A 15,855-nucleotide genomic window follows, 5' to 3' on the forward strand; every position below is an offset into this window, starting at 1 on the left:
ACCGTGCGCTTCGTTCATTTCACGGTCGCCATAATCGTCCTATCGAGATGACTATTCGCAATTTGGTGAATGAAGTCGAGTCCACTAGTTCGATAAACGATAGACTCACACCCGTACGTCGACCAAACGCAAGATTCGCCAAAAACATAGACGCTGTCTGTGGGAGTATGCAGAAGAATTCGGGGGAGTCGATTTCGCGTCGCTCACAAGAACTTGGCCTTTCGCAGACCACAACTTAAGAAATTTCACATCGTGACGCGGGCCTGCACCTGTACAAAATTCAATTGACCCAGGAACTGAAGGTAAGTCACCATAGACAACGATTTTTGTTTGCAGAATAGGCTCTTAAGCAGTTGACAACTGACCCTATTTTTCATCATAAAGTCATCTCCAGCGATGAGGCCCATTTATGGATGAATGGGTACGTTAATAAACAAAATTTTCGAATTTGGAACGATACCAATCCACATGAGATCCAGAAGCGTCCAGTGCATCCCGAAAAAGTCACTGTTTGGTGTGGATTTTGGCTGGCAGCGTCACGGTCCATATTTCTTTGAGAACGACGTTGGCCAGGCCATCACTGTCAACGACGAGCACTATAAGTCGATGAATACACACTTTTTTTGGCCTGAATTGGATGATCTGGACACGATCGACATGTGGTTTCAACAGGACGGCGCTACTTGCCACATTGGATATTCTGCACGAGCGATTTGAGGGCATAGTCATCTCACGTCAAGGTGATGTACACTGTGTGTGATTTGACCCCGTTCAACTTTTTTTTGTGGGATTTTCTCAAGTCGCAGGTGTATGCGAATAAGCCTCAAACCACAGCCAGGAATTATGGAAAATTTGACGTTTCGACTGTGCTTCATCCAGAGAAGCCGTGGCGGACATATGAACATTCTACACATAATGGCATCAATAGGTCTCTCAAACGAATAAAAAATGTCGATGATATCTCACACACAATTTGTTTCATTTGAATTTAAAGATAGGAAGAGCTTTATGAAAGACCTTATAACTTATCAGCATTTCACTGATTCTAGCATTCAGACTGTGGAAGTAAACATTATGCATTAGATTATTTCGTTCACAAAACGTATAATGTTAACATTTCAAATGCAAGAAAGAAACAAGTTCGTGGGGGATCTAAAAGCCTTGCTACCAATTGTGTAGAATCAACAAATACTATATCCAAGAAAAATTCAAAATAAATTCATTTATTTCCGTTCACTATCAGAGTGACAATTTCATTTTTTTTTTCATACCTACAAAACACTGGTTTCATATTTTCAAGTGTAATGAAGTATAATTCATGTGAAAGTCATAAGTACTATATTTAAACTAAAGATTAGAAAAACATAGAAAAGTGTATATCTGACAGCTTGAGTTTTTTTACAGCTAAGTGTGAACTCCAGAAGTCAGCTCACCTGGGTTACATTCCAGTTACAGTTCCGATACTTTCAACAAACAAAGTTTTTTTTTTCATTGTATTATTCATTTAAGGACCTCCTAAAAGTTTGGAAATGGACGACACTGTTATATTTTTCTGCACTGGTAGTTTTTGATGAATATAGTTGTCGCAGGACAAAAATTAGGTAGTTGGCCACTGTCACTTCTTAACGAATTATTATTCAGTCATTCTTGTTCACTGTGTTCCAACATGGTTTATTCTACTGAAGAAAGTATAGAAATTGTTGCAACCTATTATCGAAATAATGAATGTGCTAAAGGTGCTGAAAGAATTCATAATAAGAACTTCAGGTTCTGTTTACAACAGAAAAGATGAAGTATCCCGTCCTGTCAGAAATGACGGAGTTGAAGTTGATGTACAAATGGATAATCGACAATCTATCAGATAAGTAGCTAGAGCGTCTGGTGTATCATCTACTAGTGTTTTTCGGATTTTGAAAGCCTACAAATTCTATTCTTTCAAAATAAGGCTAGATTAGGAATTAAACAAAGATAATCCTGATCGTTGACTTCAGTTTTGTGAGGTGTTCGGCGAGAAATTGACCAATAACACAAACCTATTATACAAGACATGTTTTTCAGACGAAAGTTTTTTCATATTGAATGGTGAATATACATAATTATCGTTACTGGAGCGATGTGAATCCTCATTTGGTTGCTGACTGCAGGGGGTATGATTTTCATATAAGAATTAGTCCTCCTGGACATTAAAATTGGCGTGTTATTCGAAATTTTCGATTACATGTCCATTTCTGACTTATAGGGGAGGTCAAGTTTTCGTTGGGACGCCCTGTATAATCGTAATATAAGTACGTAATAGCTATACATATTATTTTAAGGATACTTTTGTTTTGATATTTTTCTGTTTCAGTGATTGCTGATTATCATTTTATTTATATTCTACTATATTCGTGATGGCCCATTTCTAACGGAATGGATATTAAAATTTTTCGAGAATTATCTATTTTCCTAGGAAGAAATCCACTAGTAGTGCCTATAATCTGACAACAATCCAGTATCTAGCAGAAAGTGGTTTTTTATACTAGCTTTTTTCGGTAGTTTTATGGCCCGCAATGTAATGTTAGTCCAAGGTGAACTTAACAAATTTTAAATTTAGACAGAATGAGTGGGTGGACCAGTTCTTGATGAGTTGTGGTGTTGGTGGTTATCATATTTCAGATATTAATTGAGTTTTGACATATTTTATTAGCAGTTGCCGATGCAAATATCGCTATGATTAATGGGTATAGACGCCGAAAGCATTTGATATGAATCACGTTGCACGTTGTTGATGTATCGTCTAGTTGTCTTACTGAGTAGATCCATTTTCATTTTCTGAACTTAATAATTACCGAATGTTTTGGGTACTATCATGTTACGATAACTTCAATGGTAGATAAGCCAAGCTGATGGTAGGTATCGATAATACAGTATCAGTTGTAGACGTCTTTTGAAACATTTATTTTTTTTGCAGTTATTCCATTTGACTCATACGTGACATGAAGCTTTCCCCTTAGATTGACCAGCATTTTCATTTTTCTTCATGACAAAATACGAGAGCATACGAATGTATGTTAATAACTTGCGATTGATATAGTTGTTTGAAATAGTTCAGGCCTATAATGCAATGAAAAAAAAAAATGCAGTTTCAAGAAAGTACCGAAAAAATTGGAACATTCAATCGATACTCATTTCTCAGATTCTTCGAAATTAGTTGAAAAATGAGAATTAAAACTTCCTATGTTTTTATACCACTTGTATTCGTAACAATAATAAACTTATTGTATTCGTTTGAAAATGTCCAGTAACTTCAGTTACAAATACAGTATAAAAACATATGAAGTTTTAATTCTCATTTTCCATGATAATCCACTACGTAGTAACAGCTACACCCATCAATTCATTTTGAACTTTTGACCATTGAATTGTGTTTTATCTTTCACAAATCATTTAATGATTTTTTCTGTTTCTAATTGTAGAATGAAGGACAATAATTCACAATAACTAAAAACAAATCATGAAATTACCTCCGACCTCAATGAAATTTTCCAAAATACCATTACGAACAATATTATTGAATTTTTTAAAGAATGTAACATTCTGTAATGTAAATAACTGCATATTTTAGATACGTTTTATATGTTTGCCACTGATAGCTACGGCTGATGCGGTTTTTTCTAGATAAAAAAACGCAACGCCCAGTGAGCACAAAAATAAATAGCAGTGTACAAAATGTTTCAAACAATCTTACTGATTTTCAGCTTGGTGGGAATTTAGGTAGCTTTACTCTTATTTTTTGGTCTAATTTGACCGGACTAACAATGCGCGGATAGAAAAATAGGTGCTTGCAACGAAGTTACCCGAGCATCATTTGATAATAGGTTTGTTCTGGTTCTCAGTTAGTACTGTTTCGAATCGTCCAAAATCAGTGAGTCAGTTGTGGACTGAAAAGGTTAACGCGACAAAATGTTCAGTATTCAGTTGGGTGACTGTTTTAGGAACAGTCCGGGCGGAGAACCAGAACAAACCTAAAATATAGGGAATGAATTTGTGACCACATATTCCATTATTATTGGGAAGTGATAGGTGAACATTCTCAACATTCATTGGAATCAATTGGAGTGACTTTTGAATATATTTTTCTTGAAATTATGATATTTATTGTTTGTTTGCAGATCCTTGAAACGAATGTTAAACTATTGATTACTCAGGAACGGCTCATCGAATTTTCAATAATAAAAAAGTGAAATACCTATCAAACGAGCTCTCATTAGACCCCCGCAATTATTCATAAAGTTGATGGTGCCTTATCGGCGGCAAATGATCTTACACTAGTGGCATTTTTTATCAGAAAGTACTCAAAATAATTTTTTTTCACAAAAATTTTGTCACACTCGGATATTCTGTCAATTTCGAAAGTAAAAGGAAGGGAACCATTCACGTCCTCACTGTATATTAGGTTGTATCCGGATTGAATAAATAACACATTGACAACCCTGTTAGAGATAGTTCTTAGGAGTTTAATGTCTTTTCTGTACTCAATTTTTAAATTTCTTTCAGTAAGAAATTTCATTTGTCGTCGTTTTGACAAGGTAACATTTCCTGTCATGTTATCATAGTCATCTTCATTTTCATCAGTTTGGAAATTTTTTCCCTCACCCTTTCAACTGAGATTCGTCAGGAGGACGAATGGTTCATAAAAGGTGTTTTGGTGGCGACATAAAGGTCAATGACCTCTATGCCGCTCTGGCCTTGTGAACCCCTTCCTGACTGGGGTATTTGATGAACAAACTGTTCATTTTAACAGACGTCGTGGGGCCTTCACTCAACCGAGCGAGTTGGGTCATCTATAGTGTAATCTACAGCTTCCCTAACTAATGGGTTATCATGAGTTTCCGCTGACTCGAAGACTCTCTGATTCCTCGACTGAATGGACTGCCGTATAGTTAACAGCTTCAAATCTCTGCGGATGGCTTCATTCCGCACGAACCATGGAGCATTCACCAGCATCCTGAGAAGTTTATTTTGCATCCTTTCCAAAATGCAGAGGTTTGACGGGGTGGTTTGTCCCCAGGCACCTGAAGCAGGCTTGAACATCGTGTTGTATAGTAAAATCATATTTTTGAGATTGAGTTTTGAATTTCTATTGACCAGAGGATAGAGTTTAGCTATCCTCATCTGTACTTTACTCTTGATATAATCAATGTGATTTGCCCAGGTGAGTCGGCGGTCTACCCAAAAACCTAGGTACTTGACTCGCGTTTGCCATTCGATCTCCCTGCCTGAAATCGTGACCCTTGTGTGGAGAAACTTTACGTCTCCCCAAGTCTATCGCCTGAGTTTTTTCTGGATTCACTCGAATCTTCCAGTCAAGGTACCAGCGTTCGAGGAAGAAGCGAGGAGAGCCGTATCATCGGCGTAAAGGGAAACCTTCACGTGATCGAACCTCGGAAGGTCGCTCACGTAAAGGCTGTACAGTATTGAAGACAGCACAGCTCACTGAGGCACTCCAGCTTCGATTTCCCTGACGGGAGACAGTATTCCTTCAACTCGGACCTGAAATGTTCTGCCTTTCAGAACGGACCTAATTCACCGAACCAGACCCCGAGGCAGATCGAAATCGAGCATTTTGTGTGTCAGGCCTTCGTGCCAGACTCGGTCGAAGGCTTTCGAAATATCCAGGAGGACGAGATGGACTGTCTTCCTGTTGTTCAGCTCTGAGATGGAATTTTCGACCAGTCTCAGGGCCTGCAGCTCAGTGGAGTGTGCCCCCCTGAAGCCGAATTGTTCGTCAGGCAGAACATTTCGGACTTCAACTTCTTCTGTTAGCCTTTGCAGCACAACAGATTCTGGGGAAACAGAAGGTTCTGGCCTTGTTTCGGAATCATGACAACTACGGCATGCTTCCATCTTCGAGGGAAGTATCTGAGAGTGATTGAGCTGTTGATAATTTCCAGCAGGTACCTGATGAAGTTCTCCGGAAGCTGCTTCAACAACCTGTTGTTGATTGAATCAATTCCCGGAGCCTTCTTGGGTTTGGAGGTCCTAATACCCCTTCAGATCTCCCTCTGAAGCTGGACGGATCACCTCGTTATCATTTTTCCTAAGGATGCGCCGAACCCAGTGTTCCAGCCGGATATCACGGACAATATCATCATCCGGATCAATGTTAATTCGGAACTGACTCTCCATTGTGTCTACAAAGGCCAACGCCTTCTCGGCGGGGAGTAGCAGATGCCACGCTGTCCGTGAAGAGGGGAGGGAGCGGTTTTCCTCTTCTCGAGCCTGCGGATGACTCGCCAGAACTCGCCATCCCCAGGTTCGAGCGATTCCAAACACTTGCTCCACCTCTCGTTTCTATAGTCAGTGGTGGCCTGTTTAACCTGGTTGGCCATCCTGCTAGCCTCTCGAAATCCGGGAGAGAAATCGACTCGTCTGAGTCGATTTCTCTCCCGGATAAGGTTCTTTATCCTGGGAGGAAACTCATTGTAGCTCCGCAGAGGACACTCTGTCCTGGTTGTAGCTACGCGGAAAGCGTTGTTCACAGACAATTCGAAATCTGCCACTGTCGCGTCGAGACCGTTGCGAGGTTGAAGCGTCTCACGGTCTGTACGTATCTCCACTAGGTGAGCCTTGAAGGCTTCCCAATTCGTGGATGATCTCATGCGATACTCCTGGGGAGGGAGATCATCACCCAGCATCAGGATGACTGGATTATGATCTGAGTCAAGTTCCGACAGAGTGTACACTTCGCAGGACATGGAGACGTTCCTGAGCAGTGCGATATGAAGCACGTCAGGCCTTAAATCCCCACGGTAGAACGTGGGCTCATCTGGACCCATCACTCGATACACATGCCTGTCAGCATGCGCATGGAGCGCTCGGCCGTTCGCATTGTTGAGTCTGCTCCATAGATTGTGCTTGGCGTTAAAGTCACCAGCAGCAATTGTGGGGGTATTTGTCGACATCAACAGTTCATCCAGTGATTCTGGGAGTAGATGATTCCGCGGAGGGTTGTAAACTGAGATTAGTCTATAACGACCTCTTCTCAGTTGGAGGTCAACGCCCACGGCTTCCGTGCTATGTAACTGATCCGAGTCAGTGCCGAATTGTACGTAAGGAAGATTACGTTTGACAAAAATGCCAACTCCTCCTCCATCACGTCCAACGCGTTCTCTGTGGTAAAAACGGTAGTTTGGAATACCAAAAGGTTCATTGTGCAGGTGGGTTTCCTGCACCAGTGCAACATCGATGTTTTGTTGTATTAGAAAATTCTCAAAATCTAATTTCTTGTTTGAAATACTGTTGGTTATCTAGCCATTAACAGGTTCCAGTTAGCACGTTAGTGTTCACCGTAAACATCTTTTCGAGTACGGGGAACTGAATGAAGAGTTTCTTCATCTGGTCCAGAGCAGAACAGATGTCACTAACCTTCGACGGGCGGGGACTACTGGGCGCCTTGGTCGGCCTGGCGGAGGTGTTACCGCTCTTGGCCGCTCCTGCGTAGCTCATTCCCGGGCGTGTGCCAGATGCTCCGGCAGGATGCACTTCAGGGGGCATTTGAAGCTACTTTGGTCCTCCTGCGAACCCTGGGGAACTCAGAACAACCGCGATAGTTTGCAGTATGCACACCCTTGCAATTATTGCACTTGGGCGGATCTGCTCGTGGCTTCTTGCAGTCACCTGAAAGGTGTCTGCTGGCGCATTTGACGCAAATGGGAATAGCTGGGCAGTTCCGTTGGCTCTGAACCTCTGACATCGGTGACACTGCCCTACCAGTGTTTTTTGGTGTTGGGGCTCAACCTTAACTTTAACGTTAAGGAGATCGCGGATGTCATAAATATGCTTCTGATTTTGGTTCACTTGAACCAATAGTTTGGACATACTTCTGTAGTCCTCGGCCGAAGAAGGCTGAACCTTGATGCCGCGAGCCATGTTTACTGCCTTGGTAAAGTTCATCTTATGGAAGGCAGCCAGCTTTGTGAATTGAACCCACTTGTCCTTCTGGCGAACGAAAATTGGGGGAAAGCGTGTTTTTCTGGTGCTTTGGGGCACCTCAGGACGCGGAGGGAGAGGGAAGCTAGTTTCCTTATCGTTGGGGTTTCCAACCTGATTTAGATTTCGGGATGGCTGTTTTGGGCCATCCTGTATACTCGAAATCGATTTTTCAGACCTATTGTCGTCAACCAACGTTTCATGGTCACCTTCGACGGAAGACTCTGTTGTTGAGAGTTCTGACTCTGAATTGTTTGGCTTCATCCCGGAGCTTTGACATCTTTTTAGCCACTTTTTTGGGCTTGTTGCCGTATTTTTGTTTACTGGAGCGACTGGTATGGATGGAAGAGAAGGAAACTCTTCTGGAAGGCGACGCTTTTTGTTGGTCGGTTCTTGAGGCTTGATCGTATTGTCGTTGTTTGTCTGAGACTGAGCAGAGAGGGTGGTGCCGACTGGAGTATCTCTGGAGGATACAATCCGTGACGGACGCTCGAGAAGCTCCTTGGCCCCTGGTAGAGGGCCAGAGGGTTCCCGAACTGCTGCCACGGGGCTGCCTCTTAGCAGTTCTGATGGACTCAGGCCCAGGCAATCAAGCAATAAACCCATGAAGGTAATTATTCCACCCTTGTCCCTGGCCATCAGGCTGTCAAGCAGTTCCTCCATACTGCTGTCGAAAAACTCACACCCTTTGATATCCCAAGGGTAGGCGATCAACAGTTCCGTGAAAGTGATAGTTTGAACGCACTCACCAGAAGTCTGAAGGGTCCTTGCGCACTACAACCAACGCACTTATTAATAGGAGATATGTAACTACTGGTGAATGACTGATCGTCCACCAGAAATAGTCGTATTTGTGGAAAAAAACTTCGAAATTATCGCAGCAAAAAATATTCTGTATGTCAGTTTGACAGCTAACTTCAGAGTTCCTGTCATGTTAATCACGATAGAAAATCCTGAATAACATTTCTCATTCAATTTGTGATTGCTTGGCTACCGAGTAGGACACAAATAGAACACACATTTTTTCAAAATTGGAGTACAACTTCAACTTTAGATATATGAAAAACCTCAAAGATAAATTAAATAAGCTACTTTGAGAGTTATGATGATATTATTTCTCCGAGTGAGTCTCTTTTGCAAAACAAACTCGTCTGATCACTGAATGAAAGAGGTCGCTCAACCTTCCTTCTTAAGAAACTACTTCCATTTCCGTATTTTTAAAGTGTTCAAAGCCGATTAAGTTTAAGTATGCAAGAAAATGCCGCACAAGTCATAAAAAAGCCCGTTTCATCTTTTAATAGCTCACTTCACAAAGGGCAAATTGTTTTGCCTTGCACTCATTTATAATTTCCTCAGTGAATCGGAGTTGCATGCAGATCGTATACAAGCCATAGGTATTCGAATATCATGAACCATTCTATTGTTTTCGATCGTGATTTGAATTGATATTTTTATTATTCCAACTTGTCTTAGATATGATCTCACGAATTGTTTTTCATCAATGCACTTCAGATGATTCCAAACAAGTATAGTGGTTGTTAACTTTGTCAAGAGGCACTTTTTGTATTACAGTGCATAAACAAAGGACAGGCAACTCACGACTTATTAACCTCTTCATGAAAATGAAAAATTAAATGAATAAAACGCCACTTTCCGATCGATACCCATCTAGTCTAATATATACAAATGAATTGCTGTTTGTGGGTGTCGCTAAAACTTGAGAACGGCTGGACCGATTTGGCTAATTTTAGTTTTGAATTATTTGTGGAAGTTCAGGAAGATTTAAGAGGTGACTGAATGTAAAAAAAGAAAAAAGGAAAATAATAATAATAAAAGAATACAAGAACGGCTGGACGACCTTTTCTGATTTTTGTGTTTTTGGATTTGTCTTCATCGGGAACAGGATAATAAGTATCAATATATGATATTTCATCAATAAAAATAATAATAATAAAAGAATTCAAGAACGGCTGGACCAATTTTTATGATTTTTGTGATTTGGATTTGTCTTCGTCGGGAATAGGATAATATATGTCATCGTATGTCATATAAAACACCGCATTTGGTTGACCAGTTGGCTAATGATAATAATATCCAGACCACTCCGTCAGGATGGTTGTTTTGATTATTGAAGTCTTTGGTGGAATAATGCCCTCTCTACTTTTGAATCTCAAGATCACTAAGGCAGAAATATTAGGCGGACTACTGCACAAGGCTGTCATCATTCTTGGCTAACTGCTCTTGCTGAGGCATATGATTCTCGAACCCATTGATCACTTACCTCATGGTGTGTGGAGTGGTCATTGATTGGTAATGCTGGCGCACCTTCCCGAATGTATTGGAGCTTTGAATACATATCACTCTCCGATAATAATAATGATAATAACGGTTCGTCTCAGAAGAAGACGATGAGGGGATTACGGAGGGAATGTAAAGACACTGCCATTTGCAAGAGGTAACAGTAGTAGTGAAGAACTCTCTCCAAGGCAAGTCTCAGCAACTCCGACAGATCTGGTCATCGGAACAGTTTGAGAAGAAAACATTTACCGCTACAAATATGCTTGCCGTTTCGGTCTTATAACGGAAACTGAGGATTTCTTTATGGCCTGAACTATGACTCAACTCTTCAGTTTACCCTGATACCATAGTCTAGCGTATTCGCTAACACCAGATGCATTGCTTGACGTGAGGCACTTGGGACTCTAAAGCACTTGCTGTCGGCATGTCCAGGATATGAGGTATTTTACGGTATTTACGAGACACATGTGGTGCAGTACGCTCCGGGAAATATTGAGTACCTTTGAGGAATGTAAAGTAGCGAATTTATTGGAACACGAATATTGTCCGAAAACAGAAAGAACAGCGGATGACATATCGAGATCTTCTCATTGCGTTTTTTAGGGCATGTGATTCTATAACTTAATGTTCACCTACCCTACGGTATGGAGGTGGTCATTAGTTATTAATGCTGGCATACCCTTTCGAATGTGTCGGGGCTTCGAGGAAAATAATAATAATCGTTAGTCATTGTTGAAGACTTCAAAGTTAAAATTACAATGTTTCTATATGTACATGGACAACAAAATCGTCTAGGGGTAGAAACAGGTTTGAGATAGAGTCATTGTCAATAAATATCACCTCTCGAGGAACCATTGAACTGATTATTTCTCTTCACGACTTGAAGCCGCTTATCATTATAGTCCTTTGCAGTGTTGCAATTTTATCATGATTCATATGTAAAGAGCATTTACTATGGACATTGGAACATTCATTATTAAGGTATCTTCATACCTCTCGCTATCTTGTATATGTGTTCTTCAAAAAAATCTGAAGAACTCAAATATATCGGCTTTTTTCATCGAATACGTACTCATTTCAATGGAACTCTGTGGTGGCGGTTTTCTTTTGATCAAAGCGGTATGGCGCCCGACTTTGTGGCCGACTGGGTACAAACTCGTGTGTCTTTAGGCTAAATAGGTTCGTTTTGATTCTGAGTTTGGTACAGTTGTAGCATGCACATTTATTAATACTTTTTGTTTCATTCAGAACAGTTCTTCTATCGTCACCAAAGTTGTTTTTACAAAACCGGAACTATTCCAGAATGGTGATTATCAATTTGGATTTTGGAGAGGGTACTTACTGGCTAAAACTCTCATATGCGCACTGTCGTGCATCATTATTTCATCTACAATTTCAATATTTGTAATTACAATTATTAACGAAACAAATTATTAGAAAAAATAAATAACAATGTTCAAAATTGACCTAATTTGCTTTGATGGAGTTTAGTTTAATGCTTATTTGTTTCAAATTTTGATGGAAGGGTATCAACTGAAATAAAAGTAAAAGTACCTACCTACTGAAAAAATAAATGTTAAAATTTTAAAACGACCTACAAAAATATCAAATGGTTTTCTCTGTAATACTCAAGAGTGAAAACCCAATATTCTAACCAGAATTACTAAAATACCACTCAATAAAAACATTTTTGTTTAATTAGAACACGATTACTCAAGTACAAAGTCCTAATTTATAGCTGTAATTTTTAAATGAGATTTTTTTGATAACAAAGTGCGGTAATGTTGGAAAGATGATGTTTTTCTCTTACTTTAATGAAATCCATTTCAGATATAACGGTTGTGTTTTAAAAATATTCCTTAGCAAATAAGTGCGATGGTGGTGTAATGGTCAGCATAGTTGCCTTCCAAGCAGTTGATCCGGGTTCGATTCCCGGCCATCGCAAGTTTTTTTTCATTTTTTTTCGTTCTCGTCCGTCACCCGTGGTGAATATATTAAACAATATTTATACAATACTCTTTACTTTCACATTGTTTGATTATTTGTAATAGTTGATTATATTCAAATATTTTCTGAAAAAAGAATAGTCATTTAGAAGAGGCCATTATGTTCTATCAATATCGATGTTTTGACCGTTATTTCAGTTCTTGAGAAAACAAAGCATTTTCATTAATCCATTTCCGATTTTTCTAGCTAGATGAATGATAAAACAAAATTAAAAATTAGATAAATATTTCCCATACAATTTCTTTTTCATTATGTCTTTTCTAGTTCTCAATAGAATATTCCCAATGAAAATCGAAACAATTACGTATAGATCATGGGAAAATATAAATAACATAAAAAATATCCTGATGTTGTATGACTATTGGTTTAACAATTTCACTAACTGAGGTCTCTTTGAATTTTATATCGCCTTATTTATCCATCAATTCTTTCATTTCATTTCAAAACACCGTGTTAATGATAAAAAATGTGTCAGACATAGAAGAGCAGACGAATTCCAATGCATAAGCAAAAAACTGTGCCTGAATGTGCTTCAATACAATTTATACCTAACGTCATATTCCGTTTATTTTCGTGAAAATAAAATAAAAAAGTTTTTATTTTTCACTCAACTCTAAACATAATTATGATTGGTTGGGTTACAGCATCAATTTTTTCTTAAAAAAACAATTGGTTTCTTGCTGACGTTTCAAATTTAATTAAATTTTCCTTCAGGACTTTGTAATAATGAATTTCCAGAGACATACCTTATACGGTTATTATTGTTTCAATTTCACATGAAATAATGAGTTCCTAATTAAATTACTTATCGAAAAGTAGTTTTTTAGTGTTGATAATATCACTATTTTGAAAACCATCAGACATATTAGATAGATATTTGGAAAAAAAAACATTCCAAACAACCAAAATTTCCGAGACAACACCGACGACATGAAACGACATGAAACAAACGAATGGATTTATCTGTGATGGTAGAAAGAAAAATAATGAAAAAAGGGTAAATTGTTCCGGAACTTATCAAATTGAAATATGCAATATTAAGACCATCGACATCTCTTCTAGTGTTAACATTATCGCATTTGAGGATATGTATCATTTCGCTCAAAAGTCTTTTGGATAAATATGGTTAAACATCTAGAATAGTTGGATGATCAAAATCAAAAATGTGTCATATTATCTTTCATGTTCAACGAGAGCTGTCGGGTTTTTCATATTCACTTTCTTAGAGTATTTTATGTGTTCTAAAAATAATATCCTATGATACTTATTACTTGTTACCTTTTTACTTACTACAAGAGACTTTGGTGGAATTAGTGACACCCGAGAATCGTTATATGCGTAATATGTACGAGTGTGAACGAATATCTGAGTATATCGTGTAATGTCTAGTAATGTAATCAACAAGTTCAAAAACATGAAAAATAGAGGTGAAGGTCCTAAAAATATGAGCTATAGCTCATTCGATTCGGAATTACCTCTAGAAAAATATTTTCGAAGGATTTTGGTGCAGGTAAAAAATTGCATTTGTTATTAACAAAATAAGATTTAAAAAATAGTATGTAGTTTTTCGTTAATAACTTAAAAAATATTAATACTTAAGCAATTTTGAAAAGAAGCTCGTTAAAGAGGAGGAAATAATCAATAAAAGAGTCCCGAATCCCGAAATTCTATCTCCATTGTTTATAATTTTAATTTGACGTTGACAATGGGGTTCCGCGCGGCTGTTACGGCATGCACGCGCTGCCGCTAAAAAGAGTTTATCAAAAGAAATAATTTTTTCATAACATAAAATGTCGTTTTGAAAATTTAAAAAAATCTAGTATCTTCTTAACACTTGAATGTATCGAGTCCCCTAGAGAAAAAAAATTTGTCACCATTTTTCAAAAAGTTATTCAATTTTTAACTAACAAATTTTTTCCCAATCTTCGTTGGCATAAATAATGGGATAAAAGATATAAATAATTGGCCTATAAATTTCAAACTTCGTGGAGCCCTTTTGATATATATACTTCATACGATACTGCGATGAAAGTTTATAAAAATTCATCAATTTGTTAATTATGATTTTTTATAACTATTGCAAAATGAAATCTCTAAAAATTGTCGATAATTTTTTTTCAATTGGTATTTAGCTATGTCTGTTTTCACATTAAACAATGGCAGTTATTAACATAGGATATGAATTTTTTACGTAATTTGTTTATTTAATTGTTTTAAACAAATAGAGAAATTCAATATTTTTATATCCTGTAGTGATACTAATGTAAAGTGTATAAATCAAAATCGAATTCTATAACGTGAACATTTCATTCCTCACAACTCACAACACGTTTTCAATGATGGTTGCAACTTCAAAATTTTTAAACGGAGAGTAGGAGTTTGTAATTCATCACTAAACAGATATCACCACCCAAAACTCATTACTATCACCTGATCTTATGTGATTAGGCTTTTTCTTAAGAGCATATATGGATAGATTGTCTAGAGTCATTTGAAATGAGAAGAATAATATGATTAGTGCAAAGACATTTTGAACAACGTTAAACGAATCTGTCTGAACATCGAATACTCAATATATATTTGATAACTCATTATGGGAGAGTAAACCGCTTCGTTACCTAACGCGTTATACCGCCAGCCTGTCTGGCTTCCCTTTCTCTCACGCATACGTCACCTGAAGTCAGTCTCCTCCTCTCTCGTCAGACAAACGCTCAGTGTTAAGTCACAAAATACTAAACAATATCTTTATTCATTCATTCAGCCACATTACAGAGTATTATTCTATTTGTGGTAGGTCCAGGACATAGCAAAATAAAAATAAAACAAAGATAAAATATAAAATAAAATACACATTCAAAACAAAACTGCAATTTAAAATATATTCCCTCATTTCTAATTATTCAGAACTAAATTGGGTGGAGAATGCTCCCCAATGGCATGTGTTGTAGTGATGTGTTTAGTATGACACTATGTAGTTTTCCATGAACTCACACCGGCCTCCAAATACCCCCTCGCCGAGTGGAACAGTGTGACTTTGAATATTTTCGGATTAGTATCTTGAACAAACAGCAAACAATTGAGGATGTAAATACACGGTAAGTTGAGTATTTCTAGGTTTTTAAATATGGGGCGACAACTGTCACTATAATTGGCTTTAGATATTATTCGTAAAGCTCGATTCTGGAGCCTAAAAATTCTCACAGAGTCTACAGCGTTTCCCCATAGAGTTACACCGTAATCAATGTGAGAGTGAAATAAGCCAAAGAAGGCTGTTTTCAGAACTGCCAGGTTAGCAAATCTGCTCAGTTTCCGTAATATGGAGAGAGATGGGTTTGATTTTCTACTTAGGTGCTCAATATGCGCTGACCATTTTAATTTGTCATCCATAACAATTCCAAGTAGTTTAACTCCTGAATTGTTGGCAATCGTATTGTTGGTTGAAAAAATAATATTCTGAGTTTTGTTTTTATCGAGTTTCAAGCAATTAGAAATGAATCATGTTTCAGCTTCTCTTAAAAAATCATGCGAAGTTTCTTCCAAGTGATCAAGTTTCTTGCCAGAAGCATAAAGGGAGCAATC

The 15,855-nt window shown here is 38.0% G+C and overlaps 1 protein-coding gene and 1 non-coding gene across 3 annotated transcripts in view; both read left to right on the forward strand.

Annotated features, from left to right (window-relative positions):
• The window catches only part of loh (thrombospondin type 1 domain containing lonely heart), a 701,195-nt gene that overhangs the window by 109,396 nt on the left and 575,944 nt on the right, over nucleotides 1–15,855 (forward strand). The gene's annotated exons all lie outside the window — the stretch shown is intronic.
• Nucleotides 12,142–12,213, forward strand: TRNAG-UCC (transfer RNA glycine (anticodon UCC)). The gene has a single exon. It is a non-coding gene; the product is annotated as a tRNA-Gly (tRNA).

Source organism: Leptinotarsa decemlineata, unplaced genomic scaffold (genome assembly GCF_025532065.1).
Source record: "Leptinotarsa decemlineata unplaced genomic scaffold, Ldec_3_MD MMD2_tig00026307_RagTag_RagTag, whole genome shotgun sequence".
NCBI classification, from domain to species: Eukaryota; Metazoa; Arthropoda; class Insecta; order Coleoptera; family Chrysomelidae; genus Leptinotarsa; species Leptinotarsa decemlineata.